This window comes from Nyctereutes procyonoides, unplaced genomic scaffold, assembly GCF_905146905.1.
Source record: "Nyctereutes procyonoides isolate TBG_1078 unplaced genomic scaffold, NYPRO_anot_genome, whole genome shotgun sequence".
NCBI classification, from domain to species: Eukaryota; Metazoa; Chordata; class Mammalia; order Carnivora; family Canidae; genus Nyctereutes; species Nyctereutes procyonoides.
Window position 1 is genome coordinate 8,680,638 of NW_026575025.1, and position 24,098 is coordinate 8,704,735.

The 24,098-nt window shown below is 38.8% G+C and overlaps 1 protein-coding gene across 14 annotated transcripts in view; it reads right to left on the bottom strand.

The window, feature by feature from the left end:
- The window catches only part of PPP6R3 (protein phosphatase 6 regulatory subunit 3), a 150,619-nt gene that overhangs the window by 107,140 nt on the left and 19,381 nt on the right, over positions 1-24,098 (bottom strand). The window contains exon 1 of one of the 14 annotated variants that reach the window (XM_055314399.1): positions 12,305-12,381. The exons of the other annotated variants lie outside the window; for them this stretch is intronic. The gene's annotated coding sequence lies outside the window, so the exon portion shown is untranslated. Of the gene's footprint in view, positions 1-12,304; positions 12,382-24,098 lie in introns of those variants that run through there. 14 annotated transcript variants of the gene reach the window in all.

Sequence of the window (24,098 nt, forward strand, 5' to 3'; positions counted from 1 at the left end):
CATAGCCAATGAGCCCCTCCCATGATGGGAGCCTCCAATCTACCATTCTTAAAAACTAGTATTTTTTTTAAAAAGCTTTTCATTGCAAATTTGCAGAACAGTTACAAGAACAGTAGAGGAATGGGCAGCTTAGCAGTTTAGCGCCACCTGCAGCCTGGGGTGTGATCCTGGAGACCCGGGATCGAATCCCACATCGGGCTCCCTGCATGGAGCCTGCTTCTCCCTCTGCCTGTGTCTCTGCCTCTCTCTTTCTCTGTCTCTAATAAATAAATAAAATCTTAAAAAAAAAAAAAGAATAGTAGAGGAAACTCCCACTAAGCCTTCCCCTGGACTCACAACTAATCATTGTGTCACTTTTGCTTGAGCACCTCCTCTCCACGAACATCCCAACCCCTTGATAGTTACTGCAGATCACTAACCTTTCCACCAAACAGTTCACTGTGTATTTCCTAAGAACAAGGACACTAATTCACACAACCACAGTATGTATGTCAAAGTTAGGAATTTAACATAGTACATACTGACTATGGATTAAATAGTTCATATTCCAATTTTCCCAAATGTTCTACAATGGCCTTCGTGGTAATCCTCCATCACCTCCATCCAGGATCCTATGTCCTAACTCCTTCATTTCCTTCTGTCTAAAACAGTCCTGCATTATTTCTTTGTCTTTCATTTCACTGACATTTTTGAGGAATACAGGGTATGCATTTCTGGCATCAATAAATGAAGTTTTGTTGTTCCTGAAGGATCACATAAAGAGGGTGTCAATTTGTCCCACTATTGGCGAGCATTTAGATCACCTGGTTAAGATGATATGTGCCATACTTCTCCTCTGTAAAATAACCATTTTTCTGTGAGTAATAAATAAGTAATCTGTGGAAAGATTTTTTTTTTTTTAGATTTTATTTATTTATTCATGAGAGACACTGAAAGAGAGGCAGAGACACAGGCAGAGGGAGGAGAAGCAGGCTCCATGCAATGAGCCTGATGTGGGACTTGATCCTGAGAATCCGGGATCACACCCTGAGCCAAAGGCAGACGCTCAACCACTGAGTCACCCAGGTGTCCCTGTGGAAAGATATTTTGAGCTTATGTTCTTAAAACATTAACTCAGTAGTTTTACTACCTATTGGCAATTTTTGTCTGATCAACTGTTCTCTGATGGCTAAAAAGTGATTTTTTTTGTAAATCTACTGTTCTTCCATCAGATGATATTTTAACTTTAGTAAGGTATGTCCCCCTCTTCTCACTCATCCTCTAACTCCTTAACAATATAGACTCACAGATTCTTATTTTATTTATTAATGCCAACATCCACTCTGATGCTCAAATTGTCCCACATTCGGCCAATTAAGAGTCCTGATTCAAGCAGACTCCTGTGTGCTTTTCACACTCTTTGAGCACTTCCTTATTTCCTGGCATAACAACATGACATGTTCCAGATTCATCTTGAACATTCTTTGCCCCAACTCTGAAATCATTCATTTCTCCAGGAAGCCCTGGTTCTTTTAGTGGAGAATATAACATAAAAATGAAGATCTGAGGACAGCCCCGGTGGCGCAGCAGTTTAGCGCTGCCTGCAGCCCAGGGCGTGATCCTGGAGACCCTGGATCGAGTCCCACCCTCAGGCTCTCTGCATGGAGCCTGCTGCACAGCCTCTGCCTGTGTCTCTGCCTCTCTCTCTCTCTCTGAATAAATAAATAAAATCTTAAAAAAAAAAATGAAGATCTGAGAGGTAAAGATGTTCACAGATAGGAAAGCTGGGAAAGAGCAATTTCATATAATTCAACTCTCTGTACTGTGTATCCCTGACTTTTAGATATGAAGGAAAACAAAGATTATCATGTATCTTAGGAAAGCCACTATCATGAAAAGTCAAGGGCAAAACAGAAAAATACAAGCTGGAGGAAAAATAAAAAACAAAGAGAATATATAAAATAATAATTGATGTCCTCAGAAAGATAATACATCCATAAACAAAAGAATACTATTTAAAAGGGCACACAGAACAAATAACAAATACAGAAGGAAAATGATTTCCAACCATCAATCAAGACTACACAGAAAGAAACACAAAGTCAAAAGATTTACCTCCCACACAAGTTATTCAGAGAAGACACTGAGGAGAGAGATTATGCTCCACTAACACAGAGGGAGAGCTCTGAAGACAGCAAAGAAAACGGGAACAAGAGAGGAAAAATCCCCGGGATCCCAGGAGACAACTGGGAAGGCTAGCAAGGCAGCCTGGAGCTGGGGAAGAGTTCTTTCCAAAAGTGAAAGCTGATGGAATACCTGAGCATGGAACTGACAAAAAGTCTGAGGCTAAAATAGTGACTGAATTTTTCTTTTTTTTAAAGTGATGGGGCACCTGGCTAGCTTAGTCACTGAAGCACGCGCCTCAATCTCAGGGTCAGAGTTCAAGCCCCACACTGGGTGTAGAGATTACTCAAAACAAACAAACAAACAAACAAAAGTTTTGTGAAAAGTGATACACTTTCAAGGAAAACCAAAAGTTGTTCAGGAAAAGTATTCGTAATTCACTACGTAACATATAAATAGCACACAGGGTCATAATGATAAAACTAAATATTGATTTAACCACAATTGCAATAGAATTATTTTGGAAGGATGGGGAAGACAGAATGTGGGAGGTGAGAAGAGAGAGCTAATCCTTACCTTCTGTATCTTTTCATAACAGGAAATCAACGGATATGCTTGAAACTAAAAATAATTCAGCGTACAATCATCCAAGTATGAAGTTTTCAAATATGCTCTTCAGACACAGGAGGTAAATATATAATATGTATATATATACACACACTTTTTTAATTGGCTAAAGGTGTTCAGGACAACTGCGTGGCTCAGTTGGTTGAGCGTCTGCCTTTGGCTTGGGTGGGTCATGATCTTAGGGTCCTGGGATGGAGCCATTAGGCTCCCTGCTCAGAGAGGAGTCTGCTTCCCCCCCCCCCATTAGTGCCTGCTCAAGTGCTCTCACGCGTGCGCTCACAGTCCCTCTCAAAATAGAAAAAAATCTTAAAAAAAAAGTTCAAAAAATTAGTGGCCTTCAGGAAAAGCAAAAAAGAGGGTGGGGAGGCTAAGGAAGGCTGTTAATCTCATCCAACCTCCTAGAACTAGCTCACTTTTAACTGTGGATGTGTAATGCTTTGACCAAAAAATAAATAAATAAAAGTCCTTAATAAATTTTTAAGAAGAATGCTAAACTGGAAAAAGGTATTCAATGTTGAGACTAGACAGCTATAACATGAGCAACTCCCTAGCTCTAGACATGAGCCTTCTATCCATCCTGACTATCCATCCATTCCTCCATCTATGAAATAAAGAGTTGGACTACTTAACTCTAAACATTTTTCTTCCTGCTTCAATAACTTATGAATCTAATATAAAAATGAAGTAATCTAGGCTTTAAATATGGTGCCAGTGGCTACAGACATTAGTCAATTAAATTATAGGAAGACCTAAGCAGGACCAGTGAAAGAATAAATGGAGAGAGAAGTAAAATGGGGGAAAAACTTTGCTTAAAGACCCTGGGGACCGACAGGCTGCTGATGGTGAGGGAGAAGTTAGACACGCACAGTTTAGGGCCTGAAGACAAAGAGTTCCTGATCCCAGCCTGGGAAGAATTTAACTGACAGTATACAGACAAGTTAGGACACAAGACCACTGGAAAAAAAGCTACGTAAGCCAAAGAGAGAGGTTTGCTTTGAAAGTTAAAATATACAGATGATGGTGGAATCCATGAGGATGATGAAAGCTGCTTCCCTCTCAAAAGGGGGGAACTCTCCCCAGGTATTTAACTTGCAGGAAACCCGAGTTTTACATAATAAGAAAAGGGCCTTGGCCAGAGAGCAGAGTACTGAAGGATTGGGAGCAACAGTACAATGTGTGGAGCTAAAGGAGGAAAAGTAGGGCTTTGCTAGTAAACAATATAATGTGAGCTGTAATAGTGGATGTCCTAGTCTATTTAGGACACTGTAACAGAATACCATACTGGGTGGCTTATAAACAAGAGAAATTTATTTCCCACAGTTCTAGAGACTGGAAAAGTCCAAGATCACACCATGTGCAGATTCAGTATCTAGTGAGGGCTTGCTTCCTGGTTCATAGACAGCTGTCTTTTTGCTGTGTACTCCCATGTCAGGAAGGGCCAGCAAATCTCTAGGGTCTCTTTTAGATCTCATTCACAAAGGCTCCACCTTCATGGTCTAATCACCTACCAAAGGTCCCCCGTCCCAATACCATCACACTGATGAAGTGTGAAGATTAGGTTTCAACATATGAATCTGGAGGGGGGGTCACAAACATTCAGCCTATAGCAGTTGGTATCATTAGATTATTCTCTCAGAGGAAATGGATCTGGAGGGGCCCCTTCAGAAAAGGAAATCAAGATTTAAAAAAGAGATAATACACTTTTATATTTATTTTTGCCAACCATTCCTTAAAGGAGCCACATTTTCTTCAACAGCCATACAACCCAATCCTATCACAAAGCATCTCAATTTTTAAATACTCTGACCAAGGCCAATAAGGAGAATGCAAGAACAATATAACTATAAAAATAACCAGTCAGAAATGAGGACTGGTTTAGCCTAAAATGGTGAAAAAACAGATTCTCAACTCAACAGTATCTAAATATGTACTTGCTTAGTCACAGAATTTGAGAATAGCAAGAATGAACATCTACCCTTACAAATCCTTTGTGCCAGCATTATACAAGAGCTTTCAATCCTCTTAGGTATTAATTCCTATTTTATAGCTAAGGATAATAAGAAAGGGCTTACTCCATATAAACCTTATGGGAACTAGGTTATTTCTTTAATATATCTTAGGAAAAAAGGCAATGAAAATCTCTCCGTGCTATCATGTAAATTCCAAGATATTCCTCACTGATGCAAATTCACACAAGGAAGCCATAGCTATTACAGAACATGCAAGAAAGTAATTTCTCCTTGTATCATACATCAAGCACAAACAATAAACACCTTCTCAATTACAGACAAGTGATACAGCCCAAAGTCCGAACACATAAAAGCAAGTAACTCTACTTTTACTAACACCAGGCAGCCCTCAGGTAGGCCAGCTCAATCAGAGTAGCATTTTAACATGGATATTGATCCCATTTCTGCAAGTGTTCTCACACATGCTCTCCAAACTGCCCAAGTCCTAAAAGATAGAATATAATGAGATGGGAAAATAATCCATCTCTTTGATGGTCTCGTTCACCATTTTAGCCTCAATGCCCAGACTATGAGTAAAAAATTTTAAAAGTCTACAAAAATTTGAATACAAAAGTCAAAAAAAAAAAAAAAAAGAATACAAAAGTCATCAAAAATGAGCATATAGGGATCCCTGGGTGGCACAGCGGTTTGGCGCCTGCCTTTGGCCCAGGGCGCGATCCTGGAGACCCGGGATCAAATCCCACGTCGGACTCCCGGTGCATGGAGCCTGCTTCTCCCTCTGCCTATGTCTCTGCCTCTCTCTCTCTCTCTCTCTCTCTCTCTCTCTCTGTGTGTGTGACTATCATAAATAAATAAAAATTAAAAAAAAATGAGCATATAAACAATTCATAATTGGAAGAAAAAACCTAAATAAATAATTCAGATGGCTTCAGAGGCATCTTTCAACAAAAATTTAAACACATATTTGCATGTAAATATTTAAATCTATTTATATATCGATATATATCCACACATATAACTCAGCTAATTTTAGAAACACCAATCATTTTAATACAAGCCATGGCAAGAACACCAAGATTTGTAAATCAGTAATCAAAAATCACCATACCAAGAATGCGGAAAAAAAAAAGACTTTATTAAAGTATAAAGCATCCAAGGTAAAAATCCATACTACCACCTTTTAAAAGCAAAATCATATGCGTAAAGTACTTTAGGTAAAAACTTTGGCACCTGATTGGATTACATCATCGTCTGGCTATGCGCCCTAATGGACAACCAAATCACTGCAGTCATGCATGAAGCCAACCCAATCTAAGTTGCTATTAAAACGAAGCCAAGTCATAAATCAGTAAATTAGCATACAAAGTAAAGCCCAGAGAACCAACTCTGCCTATTACAACAACAGTGTGCAGAAACATACAGCAATGGTACAGAAGAGTACACAATCCCAACTGCCAGCTATACTTAACTGGCTCAGCCATGACAAGTTTAATTTGATGTAAAAGCTGAAATTTCCATAATCCAGAGTACAACTGCAAGAAAGGCATCAAAACTTTTTGTAGGGTATCTTAGTAACCAAGTGATTAATAAGTAAAAGTACACAGACTAAAAAATGTGCTAAGCACCATGAAAGTGAAAGAATTTGTCCACTGAAAACTCAACCCAAGAATGAGATTTTCACTGGCAAAACAGGGTAAAAGACACACACACACAAAAATAATAAAAAGATCTTTATAAAGGTTCTTGATTACTCTCCTAAAGAATGGACTTAATATGAACCAAGAAAAGGCCCATGCCACAACCAGTTGTAGCTCTGTCAAAAGCTCCAAGAGCACATTTCTCCTCCTAGCTTTGAACAAAAGCCTAATTTCTAGTTGGCAATTCCAATCTTATTCATAAGCCTTGGTTTCTTCCACTAACACTTAAGCAGCCCTCAAAATAATTGTTTTTAAAAAGGTAAGTGCTGGGTGCTGAGGTGGCTCAGTCAGTTAAGCATCTGACTCTTGATCTCAGCTCAGGTCTTGATCTCACCAGGCTTGTGAGTTCAAGCCCTGTATTGGGCTCCAAGCTTGGTGTGGAGGACTGACGAACGGGAGGGAGGGAGGGAGGGAGGGAGGGAGGGAGGGAGGGAGCCCCAGACTGTGCTGTCCAATACAATAGCTACCAGCCACACATCGCTATTAAGTACCTGGAATGTGGCTGGTAAGACTAAGAAACTAAATTTTCAATTTTAATTTAAATAGCAACACTGAGGACAGATAAAGAATATCATTACACAAAGTTCTGCCGGACATCACTGCTCTAATTCTGACTCACCTTAAAAACTAAGCACAAAATAAACGGTCTACAATCTTGGATGAGTAAGTTCACATGTCTAGGCAACTTTCTCAACAAAAAAAATGTAAAAAAAGGTTCAGCTAGATTGTCTCTGTGATTGTAAATAATTTAGTGCAGCATATAAATTATCTTCATTAGAACTGCAGCAATGTAATTAAAATGACACCTCTCTCAAAATGACGGCAGGTTACTTCTACAGATACCAAGGTACCATAGTGTCCTGCACATCACCAAACCTCATGGGGAAGACTTAAAAAGAACACAAGAGAACACAGTCAACCTCTGGGCAAGTAATTCATTATCTTTATTCTCTTATCTGTAAAAATGAAAAGATTAGACTAAATTATCACTTAACATGCTTCAAATCCTAAACTTCTGAAATATAAAATGAAATATAAAAGTGAAACCAGAATATTCAAAGAAATGAAGAAAAAGGAATCAATAACTACAGTCTCAAACTCTTAAGAAATTAAGTAAATTTAAACAAGATCTTAAAGTATAGAGTCCTGGTACAGTATCAATGTATTCTGCTAGGAAACTGATTTGGTCTGTTCGGGTGTGCCTGATTTTTCATTTTGCTTTAAGTCCGCATGTGAACACATTATCTCCAAAGAAAGCCAAACGGCAGAAAAGTCAGAACACAGAGCTCAGAAAGGTTTGTACTGTCCTCTTCCCCCATAAAAGTTGACCAAGAAAGTCTTCCCCCTACACCAGACTAGTATAATCCCCATTGCTACATTTAGGGTTCTCAAACATTATCATATGCTTGCTTTGTCAATGACCCACACCAAGTACAATTTGATGCCCTTTTGATAGGAGCTGTGATTATTTTCAGGTGCTGTAAGATAAACTGGAGTGTGAATTCATCTGCGAAGCTTTTAAGATACACCGCACTCACCTCTCCTCTAGGCACATATATATATAAAACAGGACAGGGTCCTTGGAAAAGAATCCCAACAGGTATCCAGACAACAAAACTTAGATCAATAACTTATGTGAAATGTGTTAAACAGGCAGAAGATCACGGCAGAATGAAAAACTTAACATAGCTCTTCAAAGGCACATTTACAAATATCTTCTATAACCCATACCAGACATAACATTTTTCTCAATCTTTAAAAAGGGAAAATAACCACTTTCAAAGGGTTTGATTTACAGCATGGTAGGAAAAAACAAAAACAAATTCTATTTTCCTACAGAATAAATGTTTTACCTGATATAGACTTTTTTTGCATTACAGCTGATTTCACTAGGTCACCACTGATGATCAGTTTTCAATTTTTACTATTACAAACAAATGCCAGAGTTCCCAGGAGTGGAATTGCCAGATCAAGTGTGCATTTCTAATGAGAACATTTTGGCAAATGGCTCTCCATGGAGGTCATACCTATCTAGACTCCCCCCAGCAACACAGGACTGTTGTTCCCCAACACCCTTGTCTTTGGTGGTTTTCTCTTTTGAGCACTGTTTATATGTTTGAGAGCCATTTACACTTCACTTTTTTGCCAGCTGTCTGTTTATAACCTTTGTCCATTTTTCTATTGGGCTGGTCATCTCAATGATTTGTAGTGGTTATTTCAAAGTAAGAAAATGAGCCCTTTGTCTAATATTATTCCCTCTTCAACTCATTCCAATCTGGTGTCTATCTGTACCACTCAACTGAAACTGCTCTTTCAAGTCACCAGTGACCTCCAGATAGGGCCAAATCCAAATGAAACTCTTTCTGTCCTCATCTTACCCTCAACATTCAGAAGCTTTCAACACAGCTGACCAATAGACAGACCCTCCTTACTAAACATTCTCCTTACTTGGCTTCTTTAGTCTCCTACATTGGAGGTTCCCTCTTCTCCTTTCTTCCCCTACTACACCCCTACTAAGGTAGAAGCTGATGCAGGGTTCAGACTGTGGACATCACCTATTACACTCTCCAGACCAGTGACCACACTGGTTGGGATGTCAATTCACACTTGTTCCATTCATGCAGTTGCCCCAGCAACTAAAACAAAACCCAGGAGACTTAAAAAAACAAAAAACAAAAACAAAAAACCACTTCTGTTGAATAAATGGTAGGTTTTAAAAATACCTCTATAAACACAGTTAAGACGCAAATTTATAAAACCAAATACCCATCTTTGCACTTCGTACACAGGTACCCAACTGCTAGCAGACATTTCCCCTTGGATGTGTCACAACCACATTAAATTGAGTATCTTCAAAACAAAGCCTTTTTTCGTCTATCATACACCAACACTGACCTCCCCAATCAAATCTTTTCCTCCTCAAGTCTTCCCTGTCTCAGAAAAGGCACATCCGGGACGCCTGGGTGGCTCAGCGATTGAGCGTCTGCCTTTGGATCAGGGTCTGATTCCGGATTCCCGGGATCAGGTCCCACATCGGGCTCCTTGCGTGGAGTTTGCTTCTACTCCCTCTGCCTGTGTCTCTGCCTCTCTGTCTCTCTCATGAATAAATAAAATCTTAAAAAAAAAAAAGGCACATCCCAGTTGTGAAAGACAGCCTAGAAACTGCCCTAGCTCTTCTTTTCCCTCCCAATCCAATTCCATCTTCTGAGTGTCTCCCCTCCTCCATTTTCTGCCACCACCTAGAAAGCAGAAACAGCTTCCTACTTGATTTCCCTATGTCTTCTCTGGCCCCTCTAAGCCACTGTTTATTTGGGTTCCTAGTCAGTTTCCTCTTCTACTCCATGTGAGCAATGGTAATAATAATTCTGATCTATGTGGTCCACTATAGTAACCACACAAGGCTTCTGAGTACTTGAAATGTAGACAATTTGAACTGAGATGTGCTGTAATCACAAAATACACACTTGATTTCAAAGGCTTAGTACATGGGCAGCCACCGTGGCACAGTGGTTTAGCGCTGCCTGCAGCCTGGGGTGTGATCCTGGAGACCCAGGATCAAGTCCCACATCAGGCTCCCTGTGTGGTGCCTGCTTCTCCCTTTGCCTGTGTCTCTGCCTATCTCTCTCTCTCTCTCTGTGTGTCTCTATGAATAAATAAATAAAATCTAAAAAAAAAACAAAAACAAAAAAACAAAGGCTTAGTACAAAAATAGAAGTGAAAATATCTCAATAATATTTTTTATGGGGGGCCTGGGTGGCTCAGTCAGTTGAGCATCTGACTCTTGATTTCAGGTCAGGTCATGATCTCAGAGTAGAGGAAAGGAGTCTGGCATCAGGCTCTGCACTCAGCAGGAGTCTGCTTAAGGATTCTCCCCCTCTGCCTCTTTGATCCCACCCCCACCCCACTCACACTCGACCTAATAAATAAATATTTTTTAAATATAATTTTATATTGACTACATGTTGAAAAAAATTAAGATTATATATGTAGCCTGATTATTTTTTTTTAATTTTTTTCTTTATTTATTTATGATAGTCACAGAGAGAGAGAGAGAGAGAGAGAGAGAGAGAGAGAGAGGCAGAGACACAGGCAGAGGGAGAAGCAGGCTCCGTGCACCGGGAGCCCGATGTGGGATTCGATCCCGGGTCTCCAGGATTGCGCCCTGGGCCAAAGGCAGGCGCCAAACCGCTGCGCCACCCAGGGATCCCATGTAGCCTGATTATATCCCTTATTGAGACACTGTCCTGAGCATTTCACTGAAAGCACCAGCACCAAAGCCATCTTTTTTAAGTAGGCTTCACCCCCAGTGTGGAACCCAACGTGGGATTTGAGAGCTCATGATGCTGAGATCAAGAACTGAGCTAAGATCAAGAGTCAGACGCTTAACTGAGCCACCCAGGTGCCCCTTTAGCCATCTTTTTAACCACGTATGACTAAAGCCTGGAAGTGCCAGGTCTGGCATGGGGCAGGCACCAGGAGATATTTGGTGAATGAATTATGGCCAAAAATCAGTATCATTAATGTGTGCTCACTTAAAAACAAAACACTAAAAATATAACTCTTACTTGAAGCTGGATGACATTTTTACAATACATCTGGTATTAAGAAAATTTTCTATGTTTAAACTTTAGACATACATGCATCTTAAAAATTAATCTATTTCTTTAATGTTCATTCTAATGTTGTTATTTATCTTTCTAATTTCTCATGGCCAAGATATGTGTTAAGAGACCAAGCCTGGGGAAGACTGGAAATTCAAGCTCACCTAAAAATAAGATTCTGACTCATCAATTCTTAAAACATTGGTCATTACAACTCAAAAAATCAGCCACAAGAGAAGGAAAGTGAGTGGACAGGACAAAGAGAAAAAACCAAGTAGAGAATAAACACGGAAAGTCTAAGGTATGAGAGCTGGACCTCATTTTGTAATGCCCTGAAACATTATTAAACCACCAGAGGGCATGTATATGCTCAAGATGACAAGGCGTACAGCCATTATGTTGTCATTCTACAAAAAAATACTGAAAAAGCACTCTCAGATGGCCTCACAAACACAGAAAGTGATGGAGAACACACTCCGAAACGATCATTACATTTTAAGTATAGAACGACTATGACCTGAGTGAATTTCTATGTAATTTAGGTTGAAAGCCCTTTAGAAATTTCAATTTGGGTCCTCATTCAACCTTCAGAGACAGATCACAACCAAAGAAGCAACACTAGTGAGAGGACAACAAAGTTTACCCCTCAGGCAAAGAAACTTACAGCTACCTGCTAACAGGACATAGAACACTGTGGGGACACCACAAAACAATCTAGGTCTTCCAAAAATAGAGGACAAGAGGGGAAAAGAGTGATGAATGAGGAATCCTTTTTTTTTTTTTAAACTGGTAGACCTTATTTGGATCCTGATTTGCCAAAATTAGAAAACTGTATCAAAAAAATTGTAATATTTGACACAATGGAAATTTCACTCTGACTGGGTATTGGATGGGGTTTTGTTTTGTTTTTAGAAATGAGAGCTTTGTGGTTATGTTTAAACAAAAATATCTTTGAAAGGCAACACACACATACATATACACTCTGACATATTTACAGAAGAAACAAAATAATTATTTTGGGATTTCCTTCAAAGTAATATGGAAAGAACTAACCATAAAAGGAAAAGTAATAAACTAAATTGCATTCATAATGACTTCTCTTCCTCAAGTGACACAATGGAAACCCACAGAGCAGATGGAGAGAGACATTCACCACACTTAGATCTGAAAAACTCATATCCAAAATAAAAGAAATCCTACCAAGTGTCATGTTTGAAAACATGTCCTAAGGACAGGACACGGAGGATCTCCAACAAAGGCCCACATGAAAAGGAACTGTGGCCAGCCACCAACATCCAGGACTAACCTCCATGTGTGTGAATGAGCCATGCTGGGAAGGATCCTCCAACTGCAGTCAAGCCTTCAGGGGGTAGACACCAGTTCCTATCCCACAGAAGCAGAGACGGAAAAGGGTTTTTGTTATGAGCTACTAAAAGTTTAAGGATAATTTGTTATGCAACAAAAGACAATCAGCAGGATAGGAAAAACAACGCGGTAAAAAAAGACTTTAAAATATACTCTTCATAAAAAGGGGTATCCAAATGACCAATAAAAAAACATGAAAAGCTGCTTGACTTCACTAGCGCAAATTAAAACTATCTTAAGTTGTCACTACACAGCTAGAAGTGTGGCTACAATGAAAATGATGGAAAATATGAGCTGCAGGAGAGGATATGGAGTAAGTGAAAATCTGACACACTGCTGATGGAAGTGTAATTTCATTCAGTACAACCACTTCAGGAGCTGCAGCCACAGTTTTCCAAAAAAAAATGTACATATACCTTAAGGACCTAGCAGTTTTACTCCTAGATACATTCGCAACAGAAATACATATGTATATCAACCAAAAAACACACTTGAGATGTTCAGAGTAGCACTATTTGTTACAGCAAAGCTGCCAACTCTCTAGATGTCCACCAACAAGAAAGTAATCTCATACAATGAAATTTCATACAGCAACAAGAATAGTCAACTCCATGTAATAACGGATAATCCTATACACAATGACAAGAGAAAGAACTCAGACACAACCTAACATACTGTAGGAGTTCAATTACTTAAGAACAAAATTGGGCAAACTAATCAGTTCAGGTAAATGTCAGGATACTGGGTACCTGTGACAGGGAGGGTACTGGAAGGAAGCAGACAAAAGGGGCATCTGGGATGTCAATTACCCATGTGTGTTTCAGTGTGAAAATTTATTACAATATGTACTTTTCTATATTTCTATTATAACTATTTCAATAGAGTTTTAAACTATAACAATTCAGGAGAGAAATGAGGAACGGGGGAGGAAATAACAGCAATGTCCTCCGGTATACAGCTGTTTGGAGCTCCCCAAATGAAGGATCACTATACTATTGTTATATATTTGTGCATGTTAAAATTTTCCCCTAATAAAGATGTTTAGGGGCACCTGGTGGCTCAGTCAGTTAAGTGTCGGTCTTTGGCTCAGGTCATGATGTTGGAGTCCTGGGACTGAGCCCTGTGCTGTCAGGCTCCTTGCTCAGGAGGGAGTCTGCTTCTTTCTCTCCCTCTGCCCCTCCTCCCTGCTCATGCTCGCTCTTGCTCTCTCTCTCAAAGAAGTAAAAAAAAAATTTTTTCAAAGAAGTAAAAATTTTTTAAAGATTTTAAAATTTCTTAATATAAAACTGGGTGGAGGCAGCCCAGGGCGTGATCCTGGGGACCCGGGATCAAGTCCTGTGTCGGGCTCCCTGTGTGAAGCCTGCTTCTCCCTCTGCCTGTGTCTCTGCCTCTCTCTTTCTCTGTGTGTCTCATGAATAAAGTAATAAAATCTTAAAAAAAAAAAAAACTGGGTGGAACTGGTGGCAAAAGTATAAACTTGCATAACTGTTCTGGTCCTAGATATCAAAAAGTATTGAATTCTTCACATTCTTTGACCCAATTATTCAGCTTCTATGACTGTATTCTAAGGTGTTTATACTAAGCAAAAAGTTTTATATATAACAATGTCCAGAAAGTTTAAAACAAAAAAGAGAAAAATGTGTAAATATAGAGGACACAGGACACTGTAGGGACTACCAGAGGACAAATAATCCAGGTCACTCACAAATACATGGCACCTAAATATCCAACAATAAATAACAATGATTTTATCTGCACCAAGATTCTTTTATCCATCCAATGAAATATAGTCATTAAAAATGATATGATCATCTGAAAACATGCTCCATATTATGTCATGAAGGAAATGCAAATTAAAAAAACAGTGAGACACCACCACATACCTATTAGAATGGCCAAAATCCAAAAAGGATACCAGGGATCCCTGGGTGGCGCAGCGGTTTAGCACCTGCCTTTGGCCCAGGGCGTGATCCTGGAGACCCGGGATCAAATCCCACGTCGGGCTCCCGGTGCATGGAGCCTGCTTCTCTCTCTGCCTATGTCTCTGCCCGCCCCCTCTCTCTGTGTGACTATCATAAATAAAAAAATAAATTAAAAAAAAAAAAGGATACCAAATGGTGACAACACTATGGAGTCCGGGGAACTCTCACTCAGTGCTGATGGGAAAGCAAGATGATGCAACCACTTTGGAAAACAGACTGGCAGTTTCTTACAAAACTAAAAATACCATACCATCTAGCAATTGTGTTTCTTAGTATTTAAACAAAGAAGATGAAAACTTGTGATTTACACAAAAACATGCACACAAATGTTCAGAACAAATTTATCCATAATTGCCAAAACCTGGAAGCAACCAAGATGTCCTTCAGTAGGTGAGTGGATAAATAAACTGTGGTCCATCCAGACAACAGAATATTATTGGGTACTAAAAAGAATGAAGTAGCAAGCCATGAAAAGTCATGGAGGAACCTTAAATATATATTACTTAGAGAAGCCCATCTGAAAAGATTACAGACTGTGATTCCAACCATAGGACAGTTTGGAAAAGGCAAAACCATAGGACGCTTAAGAGATCAGTGGTTGCAGGATGGGGGTAAATAAGCAAAGGACAGAGGATTTTTAGGGCAGTGAAAATACTCTGTATGATACCAGAATGATGGATACATGTCATTATACATTTATCCAAACACACAGAATGTGCAACACCAAGATCTCATACTGTAAATTATGGACTTTTGAGCATAGTGATGTGTCAATGTAGCTTCATAAACTGCAACACATGTACATTCTGGGATGCTGATAACAGGAGGGGCGGTAGATATACGGGAAATCCCTGACCTCCCTCAATTTTGCTGTGACCTTAAAATTCCGTAAAAAATAGTCTTTAAAATGATGTAAACAAAACTCTTAAAAAAAAAAAAAAAACAGGAGTAAATCTTTGTGACATTAGGTAAAGCCTTTTTAGATGATACCAAAAATGTAAGAAACAAAAAATAGATAAATTGGGCTTCAAAGAAGTAAAAATTTTTGTGCTTAAATGACACTGTTGAAGAAGGTGAAAAGACAATCTATAGAATGAGAGAAAGTATTTGTAAACTGTACATCTAATTAGGACTTACAGTGTGAGAAACACAACTCAATAATAAAAAGCCAAGCAGCCTCATTTAAAAGCTGGCAAATAATTTCAATAGACATGTCTCCGGGGCACCTGGGTGGCTCAGCAGTTGAGCCTCTATCTTTGGCTCAGGTTGTGATCCTTGGGTCCTGGGATTGAGTCCAGCATCAGGCTTCCTGCGGGGAGCCTGTTTCTCTCTCTGCCTCTCTCTGTATCTCTCATGAATAAATAAATAAAATCTTAAAAAAAAAAAAAAGTATCTCCAAAGAAGATGGGCAAATGGCTAATAGCACACTAAAAAAATAATGTCATTACCTATCAGGGAAATGCAAATCAGAACTATGCAATGCCACCAAACAGCCACACTAACGTGGCTATAATCAAGACGAAACACAGTAACAAGAATTGACACAGATATAGAAAAACCGAAATTCTCACACACTGCTGAGAACCTAAAATGAGTCACCCTGGAGATTATTTTGGCATTTTTTCAAAAGTTTTTTCTTAAACACAGAATGACCTTATAACCCAGCAACTCTGTTCCTAGGTATATATCCAAGAGAAAGTAAAGTGTGTGTCCACAGAAAAATTGTCCACAAAAGCATTATTCATCATAGCCAAAAAGTAGAAATACTCAAATATTCGTCAGCTGATTAATGAATAAATAAAAGGTATGACAGAATAATACTTAGCAAAAAAAGGACTGGTACATGCTACAACACACATGAATTTTGAAAACACAGCTAAGGCAAAGTAGCCAGTCATGAAAGACCGTATTTTCTATGGTTCCATTTATGTGAAATGTCCAGAGGAGACAAACCCTTGGGGTCAGAAAGTAGATGAGTGGTTACAGGGCTGGGGGATGGGAGAGAAATGGGAGTGTGACTGCTAAAGAGTATGAGGTTTCTTCTTGAGGAAATGAAAACATTTTAGATGTGACTGTAGTGATAGCTGCACATGCCGTGAATATACTAAAAAAAAATCAACAGTATGCTTAAGCATGTGAACTGTATGTCTATATGTGCGTTATGTTTCAATAAGCTGTTATAAGATGCAATATGTAGGGATCCCTGGGTGGCTCAGCGGTTTAGCGCCCACCTTCAGCCCAGGGCCTGATCCTGGAAACCCAGGATCGACTCTGACATCAGGCTCCCTACATGGAGCCTGCTTCTCCCTCTGCCTGTGTCTCTGCCTCTCTCTCTCTCTCTCTCTCTCATGAATAAAACAAATCTTAAAAAAAAAAAAAAGTGCCATATGTACCTGCAAAGAAAGGTGAAAAGTTTTTTTAAAAACAGTAGAATCTATACCAAATGTATTCATATACATTCTCATCTGAACCTCACAACAATCTTACATGAGAAGTTATATCATTTTTTACAAGTAGGCAACCTGAGGTGCAAAGACAATGAGTGAGTGACTCAGGTCACAAACTGAGGAAGTGGCTAGGCCAGGGACTTGGAAATACCCTGCTCTTCCTACCATTGTGCCACCTTCAAGACTGTTAAAAGTGAAGCTTATACTACACGTGGAACTACTGTAACAGCTGCACCATTTGCAGACAGTCTAATATGATGAGCCAAGTGGTTCTTAAACATTTACCCAGCACTTAACAGGCACTCCAAAATTTTGGTAAATAAATCACATTCATTTCTCATAACTCCATTTATAACTGAAGGCATTAACACTAAGAAATTGAGTAACCCAATCATGACTACACTGTAGTAAACTTATTTGATATAAATGTGTTTGGGGGGATTCGTTATAAGCATATAGCTCAACTACAGAGGTGAGATGACTATAAAACAGAGCCCAGAGAAGAAGAACAATGGCATAAAAAAAGGAACAGGAAATCTTTCCAAAATGTGAAGGAGTATACTGAAACCAGAGGATAATTTTTCAGCTATACAATGCCTAGTGGAGAACTGAGAAAATCGAAACCTAATGGTCGAAAGATCTGAACAGAGTACTTTCATTAAATTAAAAAAAGTCAAAACATAAACCAACATGTGAAAAATGTCTAGCATGGCTAATTTTTGAAATAAAAAAAAAATCCATGAGGTATTCTTTTATATCCCATGAATCAGCAAACAAAAAATAATTAGAATTAAAACTGGTAGGAGAATATGGGAGAAAAGATATTTCCCTATCACTAATACACTATAAATGGGTATGAGCTTTTTAAAGAAGAATATGCTATACAAGATTAATAAAAATGACTACCAATGCACCTGAATGGCTCAGTTGGTTAAGCATCTGCCTTTGGGGTCGTGAGATCAGCCTCTTGTCAGGCTCCCTACTCAGAAGGAAGTCTGCTTCTCTCTCTGCCTGCCACCCCCAACCTCGATCCCACTCATTCTCACTCATATGCTCTCTAATAAATATTTTTAAAATAAATAAATGAAATGACAGTACCTTTTACTGTCTTGCAAGTCTTATTTAATGAGTAATCTCATGAAAATTAAAAAGAATTTTATCAAAAAGGGAAGAAAATTATTTGTACAAAGGATAATAGTAACTATGGTTATACTTACTACAACTCATGTATGCTATAATGTGGATGTTACATGAACTATCATTTAATCCTCATAAATACATCATTTCTATTGTACAAAAGAAAAAAACAAAATTCAGAGCTCAAACAACTAGGATTTGGCAGTAACAGGACTCAAGTTCACCTACATTACACGGTTCATTACTGAGTTTGGGACAGAAAGATTATGAATGAGAATGCTCTGCAGGTAGCTGGAACCCAACAGAAAATCAGGGCTAGGGACAGATCTAAGAACCTTTAGCGTGTACCTGATAAACTTAGCCATGAAAGGAGAGATTGCACAAGGCAAAGTGTGGAAATAAGAAAGGCTGAAGAACAAAATGTGAAACTAGCCTGGAAGAAAATTAAAAAGAAGGCCAAGAATGGTAAGAAGAAAACCAAGAAAATATAGCGTCAGAAACTTGTAAATCCTACAAAGAAAACTTCCCTGGATTTTGCTGCCAGTAAGATTTAAACAACAAATAGTGTTTTAAAGCTCCTAGAGGGGATCCCTGGGTGGCTCAGCGGTTGGCGCCTGCCTTTGGCCCAGGGCGCGGTCCTGGGGTCCGGGGATCAAGTCCCACATCGGGCTCCCGGCACGGAGCCTGCTTCTCCCTCTGCCTGTGTCTCTGCCTGTCTCTCTCTCTCTCTCTTTCTATGTCTATCATGAATAAATAAATAAAATATTAAAAATAAATAAATCTCCTAGATAAGTCTGCAAAAAAAAGATGTGCTAAAGAGGAAAAACTGAACTCTTGTGCACTGTTGCTGGGAATGTAAAATGATGCAGTTTTTATGCAAAACAGTATGGTAGTTTTGCAAAAAAAAAAAAAAAAAAAAAAAGGAAAAATACTTCTGGGTACATACCCACAAAGAATTGAAAGCATAGTATCAGAGTGATACTTGTACATTCATGTTTGTAGTACATAAATCAGAATAGTCAAGGTAGAGGGAAGTATCCAGTGACAGATGAATAAACAAAATGTGGTATACACATATAACGGAATATAGTTCAGCCTTAAAAAGGAAGGAAGTTCAGATACATGCTACAATACAGATAAACCTTGAAGACTTTATGCTTGAAGTTATTCAACAGAAGGACAAATCCTACCTGATTCCACTTAATTGAAGTACTTGGTCAAATTCGTAGAGCTAGAAAGTAGAATGCTGGTTGCTAGGGGAGGAGGGAATGGAGAGTAATTTAGTTTATGGGTATGGAAATTCAGTTTGGGAAGATGAAAACATGGCTGGAGATAGGTGGTGGTGAAAGTTACACAACAATGTGAATGTACTCGATGTTGATGAACTGTACAGGTAGAATAAAACTTCCAGTTTCTCGTCCAGTATGTAAGGAGTTTCTAAGTTGCCACTCTGTCCCAACAAACAGTAAAAAGTTGAACTAAAGAAATCAACAGCTTTTTAAAGATTCATCAGAGAAATGAGGTCCTAAAACTGTGGAGAAAGAAAGGCAAATACAAAGTCACAACTTACCAGAGAAGAACCTGTGAACAAAGAACTTCCATGGGAACCACTGCCAGGGTAGGAAAACCTCAACTATAACGAATTGCTGGAGGCTCAGTGGGGACAACTCATAGACTTACAAAATCCAGGAGGATTGTTCTACCAGGTCCTAACAGGGAATATAAAAGAAAAATCTCCTGCTTTCAGCAGGGGGAGGGGAAGAGAACGCTTCCGAAATAGGTCAGTTTTCTGTTCTTAACAAGGCCTGCCCTCAGCAGAAATTATTTTACCAGAGCCTAACCTCTGGGGTTTTATCAGAACCTACACTCTCTGGAGGAAGGGAAATACAACTCAAGGACACCTTAACCATCCTGTCCCATCTAAGGAGAAAAAGTGGAGAAGCATCCAGTTCAGTTGAGGGCCACAGGCTTACCAAAACAGAGACCTAACCACAGGACTGCAGCACGGCTTCCCCTCCCCTGAAATTCATCACATTTCTAAAGGCCTATTTACCACAGTTCTACCCAGTGCATCATATCCCCTTTTCAAAAAAAGATTACAAAGCATACTAAAAGGCAAAAAACAGTCCAAAGAGACCAAATAAGCAGCAGAACCAGGGTCAGACATGACAAGGACGTCAGAATGATCAGACAAGGAATTTTAGAAAGCTATGACTAACATGCTGAGAGCTTTAATGGAAAAGGCAGACGATACGCAATAACAGATGGATAATGTAAGCAGAGAGATGGAAATTTGGAGAAAGAATCAAAATGAAATGCTAGAGATCAAAAATATTGTAACAAACAAAGGATGCCTTTGATGGGCTCGTTAGCAGCCTGGACATGGCTGAGGAAAGAATCTCTGAGCTTGAAGATATGACACAAGAAACTCAAAATAGAAAAGCAAAGAGAAAAAAAGATTGGGGAAAAAAATAGAACAGAATATCCAAGAAGTGTGGGACAATAGCAAAAGTTGTAACTTACATGTCATAGGGAAACCGGAAGGAAGAGATAAAAGGAACAGAAGCAATATTTGAAGGAGTGATGACTGAATATTCCCCCAAAATAACATCAGACACCAAACCACAGATTCAGGAATCTCAAAGCACACCAAGCAGGATAAAAGCAAAATACAAAGAAACAAAACAAAAGCCAAAAAAAACTATACAGACACATTATCATACGTTGTCTACCACTTTAAATTTAAAGACACATACAAATGAAACTGGAGGGAGATATAGCACACTAATGCTAATTAAAACAAGTGGGGGCAGCTATTTTAATTAAAGACAGCAAACTTGAGAGAAGGAAAGTTATCGGGAATAAAAAGGGGCATTACAAAATGAAAAAGGGGTCAATATTCTAAGAAGACATAACAATCCTTAATGTTACACACCTAACAACAGAGTAGAACCAAAAACAGAACTGCAAGAAGAAACGGATGAATCCACCACTGTAGCAAGGGGACTTTAACACCATTTGGGTCAGAAATGGCCAAATCCAGCAGGCAGAAAATCAGCAAAGATGTAACTGAACTCAACACAATGCCATCAATCGACTACATATAGTTGATATGTTCAGACTACAGCAGCAATTACACATTTTTCTTAAACTCACATGGGACACTCACGAAGACAGACCACACATAAAACATATCTCAACAAATTTAAATGAAGAGGAATCATACAGTGTCTGCTCTTGGACCACAATGCCATTAAACTAGAAATCAGTAACAGAGAGCTGGGAAATTCCAAAGTACTTGAAAATTAAATGGCACACCTATAAAGAACACATGAATTGAAGAAAAAAATCTCCAGAGAATTAAAAAAAAATTTTGAACAAAATGAAAATAAGATATACAACGTCCCAAAATTTGAGGGATGCAGCAAAAGCAGTGCTTAGAGGAAAATTTATAGCACTGAAAACACATATTAAGAATGATTTTAAAAATCAATGACCTAAGCTCCCACCTTACAAATCTAGATAAAGAGCAAATTAATTCCAAAGTAAGCAGAAAACTGAAATAATGAAAATTAGCAAACTCAATGAAACTGAAAACAAGAAAATCAGTAGAGAAAATCAAGAAAACCAAAAGCTGGTTCTTTAAGGGGGGAAAAAAAAAATCAATAAAATGTATAAGCCTTTCTCTAAGCTAAAGAAAAAAGACCCAGGGGTGCCTGGGGGGCTCAGTCGGTTCAGTGTCTGCCTTTGGCTCAGGTCAGGATACGAGGGTCCTAGAATGGCGCCCAGCATCAGGCTCCCTGCTCAGTGAGGAATCTGTTTCTCCCTCTCCCTCTGCCCCTGCCTGTGCCTCTCCTTCCACTCAAGCTTTCTCTCTCTCTCTCTCTCTCTCTCCTCAAATAAATAAAATCTTTTAAAAAGGAGGGGGGGGAATCAAATTGCTAGTATCAGAAATGAAAGGGGTATCACTCCAGTGTTCCACGAACAATAAAAAGATAACGGCACATGGCTGGCTCAGTTGGAGGAGTGTGCAACTCTTGATCTCGGGTTTGTGAGTTCAAGCCCCATGTTGGGTGTAGAGGCTGCTTAAAAATAAAATCTTAAAAAAAAAAAAAAAAAGGATAACCAAAGGATGAACTCTACAGCCACTAATTTGATAACCAAGATGAAATGGACCAATTCCTTGAAAGACAACATCTCTCACAACTCACACAAGAGGAAATAGACAATCTGACTAGGTCTCTATCTATTAAAAAAGAGGTATCAATGATTAATAACCTGCCAAAACAGAACATACTATGCCCGGATGGGTTTACTCATGAATTCTACCAAACATTTACTGGAAGAAATGATAACAATTCTCTACAATGCCCTCCAGAAAACAAAAGCAGGAGTACTTCCTAACTCATTCTACAAGACCAGCATTATTCTAGTACCCAAACCAGGCAAAGACCTTACAAGAAAACTACAGTTCAGTATCTCTCATAAACAGATGTAAAAATCCTCAACAACAGATATGCAAATCAAATCCAACAACATATATAAGGAATTATAAACCAAGCAGGATTTATGCCAGGTATGCAAGACTGACTGGTTTAACATTCAAAAACCATTAAAAGAATTCATGTCAACAGGCTAAAGAAAAAAAAATCAAATGATCATATTAATAAATGCAGAAAAAGCATTTGACAAAATCCAACACTCATTTTTGACTAAAAACTTCCAGCATACGAGGAATAGTGGGGAGTTCCTCAATCTTATAAAGAACATCCATGAAAAACCTACACCAAACACCAAACATCATACTTAAGGTGAGAAACTCAAACCTTTTCCACTGAGATCAGGAACAATTCCAATCAAATACAATCAAAATCCCAGCAAGTTATTTAGTGGTTAATGACAAACTGGTTTCACAGTGTATTCGAGAGTCAAAACAACTCAAAACAACAAACTCCATATTGAAAAGAACAAAGTTGGAAGACTAGCACTACTCAACTTTAAGACTTACTACAAAGCTGCAATAATCAAGACAGTGTGGTACTAAGCAGAGAACAGACAGAGCAATGAACAAGACAAAAAAGCCCAGAAACAGATGCACATAAATGATCTTTGACAACAGAGTAAAGACAGTCATTTCAACAAATGGTGCTGGGACATCACATGCAAAAAAAGAATTTACCTAGACACAGACCTTGTACCCTTCACAAAAATTAACCCCAAACAGATCATAGACCTAAATGTAAAATGCAAAACCATAAACCTCCCAGAAGATAACATAAGCTAAAACCTAGATGACCTTGCCCAATAAACTCAGTATTTTTGACCCCTCAAAATTCATATGCAGAAATTCTAACCCACAGGGACACCTGGCTGGCTCAGTCGGTTGGGTATCTGTCTGCAACTCGGGTCATGATCTCTGGGTCCTAGGACAGGGCCCTGCATCAGGCTCCCTGTTCAACAGTTAGTGTGCTTCTCCCTCTCCCTCTGTGATCTCTCTCATTCTTTCTCTCAAATAAAATCGTTAAAAAAAAAAAAAAAAAAAAAGAAAAAAAATCCTAACCCACAAGGTGACAGTATTAGAAGTGAGGCCTTGCAAAGATAATTAGGTGGAGCTCTCATAAATAGGATTAGTGCCATTATAAAAGGGACCCCAGAGAGCTCCCTTGCCCTCTTTTGACCATATAAAGATATGATGAGAAAATGCCTGTCTGCAACTCTATAAAGAGTCTTCACTAGAACCCAATTATGCTTGCACCCTGGTTTCAAATTTCTAGACTCCAGAACTGTGCAAAATAAATTTCTGTTGTTGATAAGCCACTCAGTCTATGGTATTGTTATACCAGTCCAAACTAAGAAACCTTGAACTATGGCAATGACTTTCTAGATACAGCACTAAAATCCTGAGCAGACACCTCACTTAAGAAGATATATAAAGACGCCTGGGTGGCTCAGTGAATTAAGTGTCCAACTCTTGATCTCAGGCCCCATATGGGCTACTTAAAAAAAAAAATTACACACACACACACACACACACACACACACGCATATGGCAAATAAGCATATGAATGGATGCTCAATATTAGGGAACTGCAATTTAAAACAATGTTACCAAAAAAAGGAGAGGAACACCAGGATGACTCAGCTGGTTTAGCATCCAACTCTTGGTTTC